The following is a 12772-nucleotide window of genomic DNA, read 5'->3' on the forward strand; positions in this document are numbered from 1 at the left end:
CTGGCCCTAGCTAGGAATCGGCCCTTAGAAGACAATGTCATGCTGTACCCATGCTTGGATAAAATTCTAATAGAGAAGGAACTCCACCTTGCAAGTCGATTTGACTCTCAGGCATCCTCTTGACTGACATGTTAACATACATCATGCAAGTATGGATTTGTCCATGTGATTTGGACTGTTATGCGACCCTTGAATATAACCCCAATTTTTACGACTGGTTCTTGAGATAAGGAGGCACATCACACACGTTGAAGACCCATACACTTTTATTCCGACAATCCTAGGAAGGATTTTCATCTTTCGAGGGGGAAGGGTGGTAATGGATGAAACTCAAATGGTGAAAACTCAAAATGAGTATTGAATTGCTATAAAAGAAAAGAATGAAGGTATGGTTGATCAGTATGCGAATTCTTAACTTGCGGGTCATATTCCTCATGGTATGAGAGTTTTTACTTTCAAACATTGATCTTTCTAGTCAACTTACTTTTTGTGCAAGAGTCACTCTCTAAAGAAAACTAATGGTGGACGTTATGCAGTGACAAGAACCTAAATGGCAAGATAGTAGGATAAAGCCAATAGGCTTTCCTTTTTGGAGAAGGAGCGCATAAGATATGGACTAGCCATGGAAATTTGGACTTTCAACCAATTAAAGTATCACAACATCCACAACCTCGGAGGAATGGTGATAGCCGAAGGGGCGGTGGCCCAAATGGTGGGACAATGCAACTTTACCAAGTACTTGGAGAAGATGGGACAAGAAATAGACCACAGCAAGTGCATTGAATTCCTAAGGAGCTTCTATGTTCAAAGAAACATTGGCACAATGACCGTTGGCAAGTCGAGAATTCTAGAAGCGTGGTAGTCCCCCGTAGCCCAAAAATTCTAGAAAAGGCACTAGGGCTAGTAGAGAAGCCAAAAAGAAGACCCAAGAGGGATGTGTATGGAATGTTAGGGATGGACAAAAGAAGGGTCTACACTAATGATGACATTAGCCTAGTAGATGTCCTAGATCCTACCATTTGGTTGAAGGCCAAGATGATCCATACACTATTTTCAAGCCAAAGATACAATGCTCGAATCAGTAGAATCGGGGTGCCCTTACTAGAAAACATTGTAGCCAATGCATTGGAGAAAGTAAACTAGAATGCCTATGTTTGGAGAATGATACATGCCTCGGCAATGGTGCTAGCCGCAACACCAAGGATGGAAGGAGGAGAGTAACTAGTGGCCACTATAGAATCCGAGAGGAAGAAACCTGCCTCCAAGGCCTCAACCATAGGCTTTGGGGGAGTACTAAAATAGTCATCATCCAGGAAGCACTACAAGAGGTAGAGAGAGAGGTGGTGGAAACCCTGGAGTCATCACCAACTCACAAAGAGCCATCACCAGTCCATGAGGAGCATCGCTCCCCCACCCTAGCGAGCTTGACCATTTCAACTTCAGAAGGAGAACTAGAGAGAGGAGCAACATGATGATACAGAAAAAGCCATTAATGAAAGGGAGCATGACCAACCACCTCAATGCCAAGTGCTCAAGCCAAGGGGAAAGAAGGAAGATCACCATCAAGATCCCTATAGGAAAGGCCCGCTCCACCATTGAGGAGAACACATAGCTACAAAGGGTAGAAGAGGAGCCAAAAAGACTAGAAGAAGAGCATTGAAGGAGGCAAGAAGAGGAGGAAGAAAGGCTGAGGAAATAAGAATAAGAAGAGATTTCTCTGGCCATTCGGAGATCCATGGAGAGCAACTCTCCCAATCTCAACAATGTTGAGTCTAGCGAGAGAAGACATGCCGAGTAGAAGTGCAACAGTGGAAGAAGCTAGACCAAGATAGGTGGTGGAAGGCAAGGGCAAGACCCCAATACACCCAACCCCACTAGTCTTGGCCACACTGACAATCACCCCATCACAAGGTGCTACAGAGGGAGCAATCAATGAAAGCAACCTCATGACTTGGGTGTAGTATTTAGTTAGAAAGGTATAAGAGATTGCACCTATACCTAGCAAAGGAGCCCCTTTGGGGCGGCATAAACCAAGAGACGAGCTATAGATGCAGAGTCACACCTAGGGATAAAGATACCCCATTGGGAAGTATCAACCACTTTGGTGTCAAGATTGTGGGAGAGAAGGAAGGAGTGTCACTTGTAGCTTTCTTGCTTGCACAATGGGGGAATACACACAAGGGTGGAGGCTGAAAACAGTTTTCCTCTTCTTAGTTGTGTAAGCCAAAAAGAAGTCAAGTACAAAGAAATAGAAGAACCCTATATATGGGTCTCAAACCAAACTCAACTAACTAGGGTGGCATACTAACTGAGCCATGAACTAGAGTAGATAAGGATAGCTGTCATCTAGCTATTATTCATGAGTGGTGTACCAACCGCATCTGCAACTGACACGTCGGTGACATAAATGCACAACGGTCACCCTGGCATATCACGAGTGGAGCTCGATATCTCAACACTCCCCCTCGAGCTCAATCCCAATTCCTGCACACCAAGCAGGTCTCTGAACTTGCGCAGCTTCTCTGCGCCCAATGCCTTCGTGAATATGTTAGCTACCTAATCCTCTGTGCTGACATAAACTAGATCAATAAGACCTAGTAAAACCCTCTCTCGCACATAGTGATAATGCACCTCAATGTGCTTTGTTCTAGCATGATAGACTGGGTTATTTGCCAAGTGTATACTACTCATGTTGTCACAATAAATGACAACTGGCCCATCTGTAGGCTGATGCATATCATAAAGTAGCTTATGCAACCAAGCTACCTCACATGCAGCCATTGTTGCGCCCCTGTACTCAGCCTCTGTGCTGGATAAGGCAACTGTAGGCTGTTTCTTGCTGCTCCAAGTGACTGTAGCACTCCCAAAAGAGAACACATATCCACTGGTAGATCGTCTATCAGAAATGCTACCAGCCCAATCAGCATCAGTGTATCCATGCAACTGTATCTGAACCCCAGTCTCATAAAATAGTCCATACTGCAATGTGGACTTCACATACCTGAGTATGCGTCTAGCTGCATCCAAATGCAGTTTCCTTGGAGCCTGCATAAATTGACTTACCAGTCCAACAGCATAGCTCAAATCTGGCCTGGTAATAGTCATATAAATCAAACTTCCTACTACATGTTTGTACATAGTAGGGTCTTCGAGAAGCTCACCTGCATCTATGCTCAGCTTCACATTCTGCTCCAAAGGAACTGAAATAGGCTTACAGCCTGTCATCCCATATTTGGACAGCATGTCCAATCCATATGCCTCTGCAAGAGCTGTATCCCACTTGGTGATCTAATCACCTCAATGCCCAAGAAATAACGCAGCTCTCCCAAATCCTTCATCTCAAACTTCTGCTTCAATAGCATTTTCACATGAAGGATATCTTCATCACTGTCACCTGTCATAATCAAATCATCAACATAAATGACAAGCATCATAATACCTTTCTCTGTTTTTCTCACATAAAGTGAGAAATCTGCCTTGGAAATCTGAAAGCCAATAGTGACAAGATACTGTCCTATCTTGTCAGACCATGCTCTAGGTGCTTGCTTTAAGCCATACAATGCTTTCTTCAACCTGCAAACAAACTCAGGATGAACAGCATGCACATAACCTGGTGGCTGCTCCATATATACCTCTTCTTGCAAATCACCATGCAAGAAGGCATTCTTTACATCCATCTGATGTAAAGACCATTCCTTTGATGCAGTCATAGCAATGACTGCTCTTACGGTTGCCATCCTTGCAATCGGACTGAATGTTTCTTCATAATCAATGCCATATGTTTGTGCATACCCCTTGACTACTAATCTTGCCTTGTATCTGTTCACAGAACCATCTGCATTGTGCTTCACCTTATAAACCCACTTACAGCCAATTGCATTCTTACCTTTAGGCAAAGGTACCAATTCCCATGTAGCATTTGCTTCCAAGGCATACATTTCTTCATCCATGGCTTTCTCCCATTTTTCTTTTCCCATGGCTTGCTCAAAAGAAGTGGGTTCTGGTTCCTGTATCATTTCGACCATATATGCATAGTGAATAGCTGTAAATCCATCATATTTCAGCCTATCCACAGGATACCTAGCTCTGGTAGACCTGCGCAAAGTAGGTTCACTCCCAGGTGCTCTCAAAATATCCCTGGTTTTCCTTACTCCAGGTGTAACAATAGAAGGAATACCCAACTCATCATCAATGCTCTGTTTTGAGCCACTGGATTCACCATCCACATAAGAGTGACTTGCATTCACATCAAACATGGGCTGATCTACCTTCTCTTTTCCTTTTCGTGATTCCTAAATACCACTATCTGCATTGCTTTGAGAAGATTCTCCTGATCTCAATATGCCTGTCCATGGTGAAGAATGTGAACCACTGCTAGAGGACGCTCCAGGTCCACTAATATTTTGTGACTGCTACTGTGAATTCTGTGTAGCATTACCATTTTGTGCATCTACATCATCAATCACATTTACTGGTTTATACCAGCTACTCATCTCATCAAAAACAACATCTCTGCTCACTGTAGACTTACGAGTAGAAGGGTTATAGCATCTATACCCTTTCTGCTGCAAAGAGTAACCAATAAAGATGCACTTCTCAGCTTTTGGATCCAACTTGGATCTCAACTCATCTAGCACACATGAACATAGGCAATGTAGCCAAAAATCTTCAAATGAGAAATATCTGGTTTCCTACCAGTATACCTCTCCTCTGGAGTCATCCCATGTATTGCTGCAGTGGGAGTCCTATTCATTATGTAGACTGTTGTAGCAACTGCCTCAGTCCAATAAAAATCTGGTAGGTCTTTTTCATTGAGCATGGCACGAGATACCTCTCCAATATGCTTGTTTTTCCTTTCTGCAATTCCATTTTGTTGTGGGGTATGACTGCATGAATATTGCTGCTTTATGCCATGCTCCTGCAGTAACCTTGCAAACTCATTTGAGAGGTACTCTCCCCCTCCATCTGACCTTAGGCATTTTATTTGCAGGCTTGTTTCTTTTTCAACCATAGCTTTAAGAGTTTTGAAATGCCCAAAAACTTCACTTTTCTTTTTCATAAAATACACCCAAACTTTTCTGCTATAGTCATCAATAAAAGTGACAAAATAATGACAGCCTCCAAGAGATGCAGCTTTAGTAGTCCACACATCAGAGTGGATTAATTCCAATGGCTTCTTACTCTCTTGAACATGTCTAAGAAATGGTTTCCTTGCCTGTTTTCCAAATTGGCAGGCTTCACATACCTTATGCATTTCTGTAACCTTGAATTTAGGCAATCCTGTAACAATATTTTGGGCCTACATTGATTTAGGTCGCTGTACATTAACATGACCAATGCGTTTATGCTAGATATCAATATCTGCAACTACACCGGTCCCATGTGCAAACATTGTTGCACTCAATTCAGACATGTCTGTATCCAACGTAAACATTCTACCCTTCTTCTTTTCTTTTGCTATCAAGCGACCTTTATTTTTCATATCCTCAACAAAGCATCCATTGAGGATTAAATCTGACCTGCAAGCCCTGCTCAACCATTTGATCAACAGAAACCAGATTCTTGGTGATATTCGGGACATGAAATACATCGGACAGGTATTTCTTTTTCCCATCCTGCATAGACAAAGGAATTTTTCCAATCTGCACAATAGGATGTGCAGTATCATCACCAGTCTCCACAAATCCTGGTTTTTCCATTTTTCTTGCATCCTCCATCCATTCTGCATGACCTGTCATGTGGTTTGATGCACCTGAGTCAACATACCATACATCATTACTTTCTTTTGCACTTGTCACAGAATTGTTCATGTGCTGCACCATAAACAAATGCTCATTTCTGTCATCACCCTGTCTACTAGAAGACACATAATTCCCTTGTTGCAATTTTCCATTCATGATGTCATTCTGCTTTTTATAGCAGTCTTTAGCCATATGACCCATTTTACCACAGTAGTAGCATTCAACATTACTGTTTGCATTTTGGGCTCTTTGCCATCCACCACGACCTCTTTGACTCCGGTTGCCTCTAGAGTTACCACGTCCTCCTCCATAGGATTGGTTTTCTTGAGTTTGCTGCATATTTTGATTTCTACCATGGCCTCCAAATCGGCCTTCTCTACCTCTGCCTCTACCTCTTCCAGCATTTGAGTAGAAGACAGTTTCTTTTGAAGTTCCTCCTGAAGAAGATGCACCACCATTTCTCTGCTCCTTAGAAATTAGAAGAGCAATCAACTCCTCAAAATCAGGAAATCTTTCACGAACTGAAATGGATGTCCGAAACTGTGCATAATCCTTTCCTAGACCATTCAAGGTCATAGAAACTAAATCATCATCTTCCACTGGCGACCCAATGGAAGCAAGTGCATCTGCAATCTTCTTCACTTTCATGTGGTAGTCATTGATGCTCATACTTTCTCTTTGCACATTATGCAACTCTTGCTTGAGCTGCATTTTCCTGGCTTGCGTATTTGTGCTATACATTTTTGACAAAGTATCCCATGCCTCCTTTGGCGTACTTGCATCCTGAATATGCACAATCATAGAGTCTGAAATACTGATAGACAGCCAATCATGCCATGCTTTAAATGCCTGCATTTGTTGTTGATTGGAAACATCAGGAAGAACTGGTTCTTCTTCATTTCTTGTAACAAATTTCCAATATCCTTTTCCCATAAGGAAATTCGTCATTCTAAACTTCCATGCTTGGAAGTTGTTCTTGTCAAGCTTTTCAGTTACAATCTGTGAAAGAGAATCAGATGCCATTACAAAATACTGCAAAAAATTCTGTCACTGCAGAGAACACAACTTCATCCTCACAAGGGCAAATCTGCAAAATTGATGAAAGTGGTATTTAACCACACAGTCACTTCCTAGTGACGATTTTGCATCAACAGGCAACAAGGATGATTTTGTAACTCCCAATGTCCTTGCGCACAGGCATATGATGCAATTTCTACAGTAACTTTTGACCGACCTGTAGAACAGTGGATGCACAGTATAAAACTGGGCATTTTCCTGAGTGCGCGCATAAAACTTCCGCCTCCAAAACAGGCCCCGAAATAGCCTCAAATCAAAAAAATAGGGTTGCCAAAGGCTAAAGCCCTCTCCCGCAGCATATACTGCCCTCTTGCTTCACCGCAAAGGGCGTCTCAACCTAAGACAATGCACTCTTGCAATTTTCGGCTGTGCTACTTGCAAAGATCTGCTCCCAAAACAGAAAATGAAAGCAACACTGCTCCTCTTACCAGAACACCGTGAGCTTGGCTTGCTTTCTTGAGCTCCTTACCACGAACAAGGCTCTGATACCATGTCAAGATTGTGGGAGAGAGAGCTATATGATGAAGAGAGGAAAAACTGCATCTCCTTGGAAAACATGTGCGCCTTCAACTCTTGTGAGAATAAACATCTAGAACTAGAAATGAAGGAGCTGAAGAGGCAAAAAGAGCAGGCTATGAAGGAGCTCCAAGACGTAAAGAACCAATGGGATGAGGAGAATAAGAGGAATTAATGGAGCTGCACAACTAGCTACATGCAGTTCTCCATGAGCAAGATATACTAAAAAAGCAAGTGATGAGAAAAACCCAAGAGCTTGAGCAAATGAATACATTATGGTGAGAGAAAGAGTAATTGCCCCTCTAGCCCAGTGTCAAAGATAAGGAGTAGAATGGATGAAGGAAAAAGCAAAAGAATGGGCGACCAGAAATGAAGATCAAACCAAAAATTTAGCCTACAAGCTTGCTCACGCTGAGGAGCGCCTCCTAGCAAAAAGCAAAGCCACAGATGTCAAGACATGGATGATGGAGCAACAACACACATTCCTATAACTAGTGTTAAATGTCATGTAGCCACGAGGAGAAGAGATGGAGGAGAAACTCAAGAGAAAGTTAAAGTTGACGAGGAGGGCTCTACAACACTGACTAAATGGCTGAGCACTTGGGACTACCACTAGTTTGGGACTAGAAGAGCAAGCAGCTCACCTACTCTCAACTAGGTTAACCACACAAGAGCTCACCTTGCTAGGGCTCGGGGAGCCAGAATAGCCAATACAACCACCATAACAAGAGCCATTAGAGCTGACCTAGGAGGAAGGATATGACTTCGAAGTAGATCATCAAGAGGAGGAGCCAATGCAGGAATTAGACCTCCCATGCCACTGCAAGAGCAACTAGAAGAACAAGGGGAGGAAGCAGGGCCACTCGAACGAATGGTGGAGGCAAGGCATAGGTGCAAGGAGCAAGTAGAGCAGAATCGTAGAAAGTTTCAAGCTAGGACACTATATGTTCCTCAACTGGCCATCCCTTGGAGTGAGGAGTGCGATCCCATCAACTAGGGCTAGGAACTTATGGTGTGGGAGCAATGGGAGAACCGCAACCTATTCAAGTTCTCTTTCACCTTCCCTTGCTCATTGGACAAAGTACTATCTCCTAGGGTAGTGGAGGATGTCATCAAGCTCTTAGGTAGTCTAGGAAGGAGATGGCTAGAGGACCGAAGGAGGCACCCCACTAGGTGGCAGTAGGAACCTGTTGACTATTGTGGGAAGACAAGGTGGCAGAGGTATCCTGAAGGGTGGAGGGATACGAGGCACAACCAAGGTGGCATCAGAACATTTGGGACTTCAGCTTGGACACCCGGATCACTTTCTACAGCACACTACCTTATCAACATGATGATCATATCTACATGCCCTACCCCAAGAAGAATCAGAGTTGATTTCAACCCGAAGGTGCATGGTAGATACGACTTCCCATTGGTCTATAATGTAAATGCCTCAATCCTTGAAGAGAGCCTAAAACACAATATTAGTGAGTTTGGGAATCTCCCAATTCCCATTTTTTGAATACTAATAGTGTTCAAGTTATGACAAATCCAAATATTTGACCACATGTCCCAAACTTCTAGGAAATTCCAATATTCCCCAATATGGTGTTCTAACTTTTACTGAAAGGAATCTCTACCCCTCCATAACAAGTTTCCTAAATGAATTCTCCTCACGCCTTGACTTTGCCTTCATTACCACTTGTAATTACCTCTACCTATTGCGAGTACTATCAAAACAAAAGCCTACTGCAGAGGAAGAGCGGCTAGCACCCCTCTTTTTTGACCTCAACATTGGGATTAATAGATGTGCAATGGTGTGCCTCATGATGCGAGCCACCCTCCTGTTGCCAACATTTTGCACGAACCTCCTAGAGGACATGAGGGATAGTAGATTCACTGAGTGTAACACCCATTTTTTTCATGTACTCCACTCAATGTCAAAACCAACTTAAAGGGGAATCTGCAAAGTAGGGCATTCCTTAGCAAAACCCTCAACAACCCACCATGCAGTTTGGCTCTGACTCCGCAATGGGACACTTCTTAGCATGCTCCCTCATTTTAATTATTTGTTTAAAAAAAGAGAGAAAGAAAACTAAAGAAAAGAAAGGAGAAGAAAAAGTATGAAGACAAAAGCAACGAAGGAAAAGAAGATTAAATAGAAAGCGGGAAAACACATCTCACTTGCTGAGTGCCATAGTCACTACACCTAGGGTCCTCAGTTACGCACGTCCAATGGTCTTGGTAGCCAACGCCTAACTCACTTTGTTCCCCACTTCACACGTAGGACACATCAAGGGTGGGACACACCTAGGGAGGTCACACTCGCATATGGCTAGACCTGTCTCCCTAAGCCACACTCACCACACTTTTCCTATATATGAAGTGGGTCCTCAAGTGTGGAACAACACCCTAGGCTTATCGACTAGCTCCCAGTTCCACTAGCACATACACAACGCACCACACGGTAAGGTAGACATATCCCCTAGGCAATGCACTTTTCTTTTCCTTTTCATGTAAATGTGGTTGCGACCAACCACTGGCATCGGAGGCCCACGTCACCCACCTAAAGTACCCTCAGGCTCCACAATCTCAATAACTTCGACATGCCTCTCTTCCATGTCAAATCCCCACAAAAGCCCCATCACCAACCCACAAGGTCAAACCTTGAGCCACCCAAGCCCTTACCCACAAGTGTGATGGGACTAGCAAATGACTAGGAGGGGGGTAATGTTACAGACATGCCATGGACTATACAACCCAAAAAGAAGCAAAGGAAGACCAAGGAAGCCCAAGTCAAAAAGTGAATAGAGAAGCTCATTCTATCTAGGCGAGAAAAGTGGAAGGGAAGGCAAGCTCACAAAAAAACATAGGAGAGCATCGAAGATTCTAGCAAGGTGCACCAAAGATTCTAGCAAAGTGTACCAAATATTCTAGCAAGGTGCACTGAATATTCTAGCAAGGTGCACCGAATATTATAGCAAGGAAAGTACAGGGCGCAATGTAATTCATTTTAGAAAAGAGCGCCAGCGGGCTCCCTCCTGTGCAAATTGTAAATGTAGAAGTGCAAGAGCAAAAGAACTATGGAAAGAGGAAAGACATGAGGAAAGAAGACCTTGGCTAAGATGGCCGGTCATGTTAAAAAGGAGATGGGTGCCCAAAGGGATGAGGGCATGTATAAAAGTCAAAAAGTGATTGGAGAAGCTCATTCTTGGTTGTGGCTAAAGTGGCTCTCTTCTTCTCTTCTCCTCTTCTCTTTGCTTGTGTTTGTGTTTGAGTCTGAGAGAGGGAGTGTGAGAGTGTGAGGGAGTGAGTGAGTGAGGGTGAGGGACTGTGGTGGAGAAGCTTTCCATCTTCTCTTCTCTTCTCTTCTCTTGTCTTGCACGTGCGGCTATGGAGGATGGAGCTTGGAGGTAGAGGATTGATCTTGCTTGAGCTCACATCTCAGATCATGAAGCTACCAAAGTGCTTGAGTGAAGAGACTACTCAATCGAGCATCAAGATAAGTTCACTACACTCATAGGATTGAGAGCGCATACAGTTATTTGAGAGGTGGCTATAGCATTCAGCTTGAAATGCTTAAAGTAATAAGCAATCCGTGGATCTTAGTGGTCGAGTGAAGGCTCCCATACATGTTGATATTGAAACAATCCATAGATCTCTTCTAAACAAGCAATTCAAAAGCAAGTAATTGTAGGGAAATAAGTACTACAACAGTGCTCCGATATTTCTTTGAATATACAATAGTATACTTTAGCATACAAGACATTTCAAAGCATCCCTTGTTCATCCTTGAAGGATATCTCAATGTTGAGCTTCATACATGTAGTGTATGCCATGTAGAATGCTTCTACCTTCAATCCTAATCATGAGCAATTATTTGCCTTGCAAAATCCCCCTAAATACATGTATTCCTAGAAAAGTATACCTACATTTTTTCCTATCTTCCATACTTTTCTTATACAAAAAGCATACCTAACTCAAGCAAATCTTTTGTTGAAGTAAGATAATATATATTTTGTTTAGTCCATGAAGGTTTGAGGCATGTAAACAATTCATGTTTTCTTGGCATGTTGGACACTTGACAAAGACCTTGTGATACATTATTTGATTATCTCAACACTTCATGTAGATAGGTAGCTAGTATTCCATATGTATCCAACTATAACATTAGTGTAAATGGACCTTTCCATCACTTTTCTCTATTAGGCTGTGGTCATATGACATGACAATGGGAGGACGACGTAGCAAGAAACCCTAAAACCTATCAAGATGGCAAAAAATTGATCGAACAAGCCTATCAGGCCTAGAAAAAACAAGAGTGCATAAGCCGCTTAGACACTTGTTCTTCACAATCACCTTGATTTCCAGCACTTGAAGTACACCTAAGAATAGTCGAAAGCCTAAACACACACGCACACACACACACAAACATGCTGAGTGGAGGTAATTTGAGGATTGTATGCAATAATTAAGAAACTCACTCAAATAAAAGGACTTGAAGGAACCCACCAATAGGAGAAGATCCCAAGACATAGATGGGCAATCAGAGCCCAGTGTAGGACCAAGCAAATAGTGACAGAGATGTGGATCTTCCCGACCTACTTAATGTTATCGATAGCTTGGTGGAGCACGAGAACGCAACCATGGTAGAAGAAAGTTCAGACCGCAGGCAGAACGAGGAACTCGACTTGGGAGTTTTCCTAGAAGCGATCCAGTAGTTGGTGAACAGCTATGATTTTCACACTCGGTTCCAAGAGTTTGAGCCAAATTCTTCACTTTGTTGTCAAGCCAAACAAGCAATTCAATGAAGGATTTCCAACTTGGGCACTTGTGTTGAGGTATGCCACGGAAGTGTAAACATGATTGCCCTAAAACCCAATTGTAAAGGCAAGGACCTAGTTCCATTTCTCCCTTGGAGCCATAAGCAAGGAAAATAAGTCTTTACTTGCAAACTTATATTGTATGAGCATGGCCTGTTGACCTTGGAAAGTGGCTTCAATCCAATGAGCAAACTCATCCTCTATGGGGGGATGGCCAAGGAAATAGAAATGCATCCCATAAGTGACCATAACATAGCTCTTCTTGACATTTTCCAATGCAAGGGGTATGGTGGCTTTGTAGATTCTTTTTTGAGCCTCAACCAACAACACCTTCCTAGCTTTAGTATACTATCTCTAGTTGAAGATCATGTACTTCTCAATAGCATGCATGTTGAAATCAGAGACCTTGGCCACTTGCAAGTAGTCCATAGACATTGCATCAAGTATCAAATTAGAAGTTCTCTCTTGCTCACCATCACCTCTTTGTTGTTTGCTTCAAAGATGGCTCACAATAGCTTGTAGGTGGTCGAGCCTCGTGTCAAATTAAGTGACAATTAATGCTAGCTAATACAATCCACTCTTCCATATCGCTCTCATAGAACACCTTTTATGCATGAGCACTTGTAAAGCTGA

This window comes from Lygodium microphyllum, chromosome 3 (assembly GCF_053477565.2).
Source record: "Lygodium microphyllum isolate KBCC chromosome 3, Lygodium_microphyllum_v1.1.10, whole genome shotgun sequence".
Lineage (NCBI taxonomy): Eukaryota > Viridiplantae > Streptophyta > Polypodiopsida > Schizaeales > Lygodiaceae > Lygodium > Lygodium microphyllum.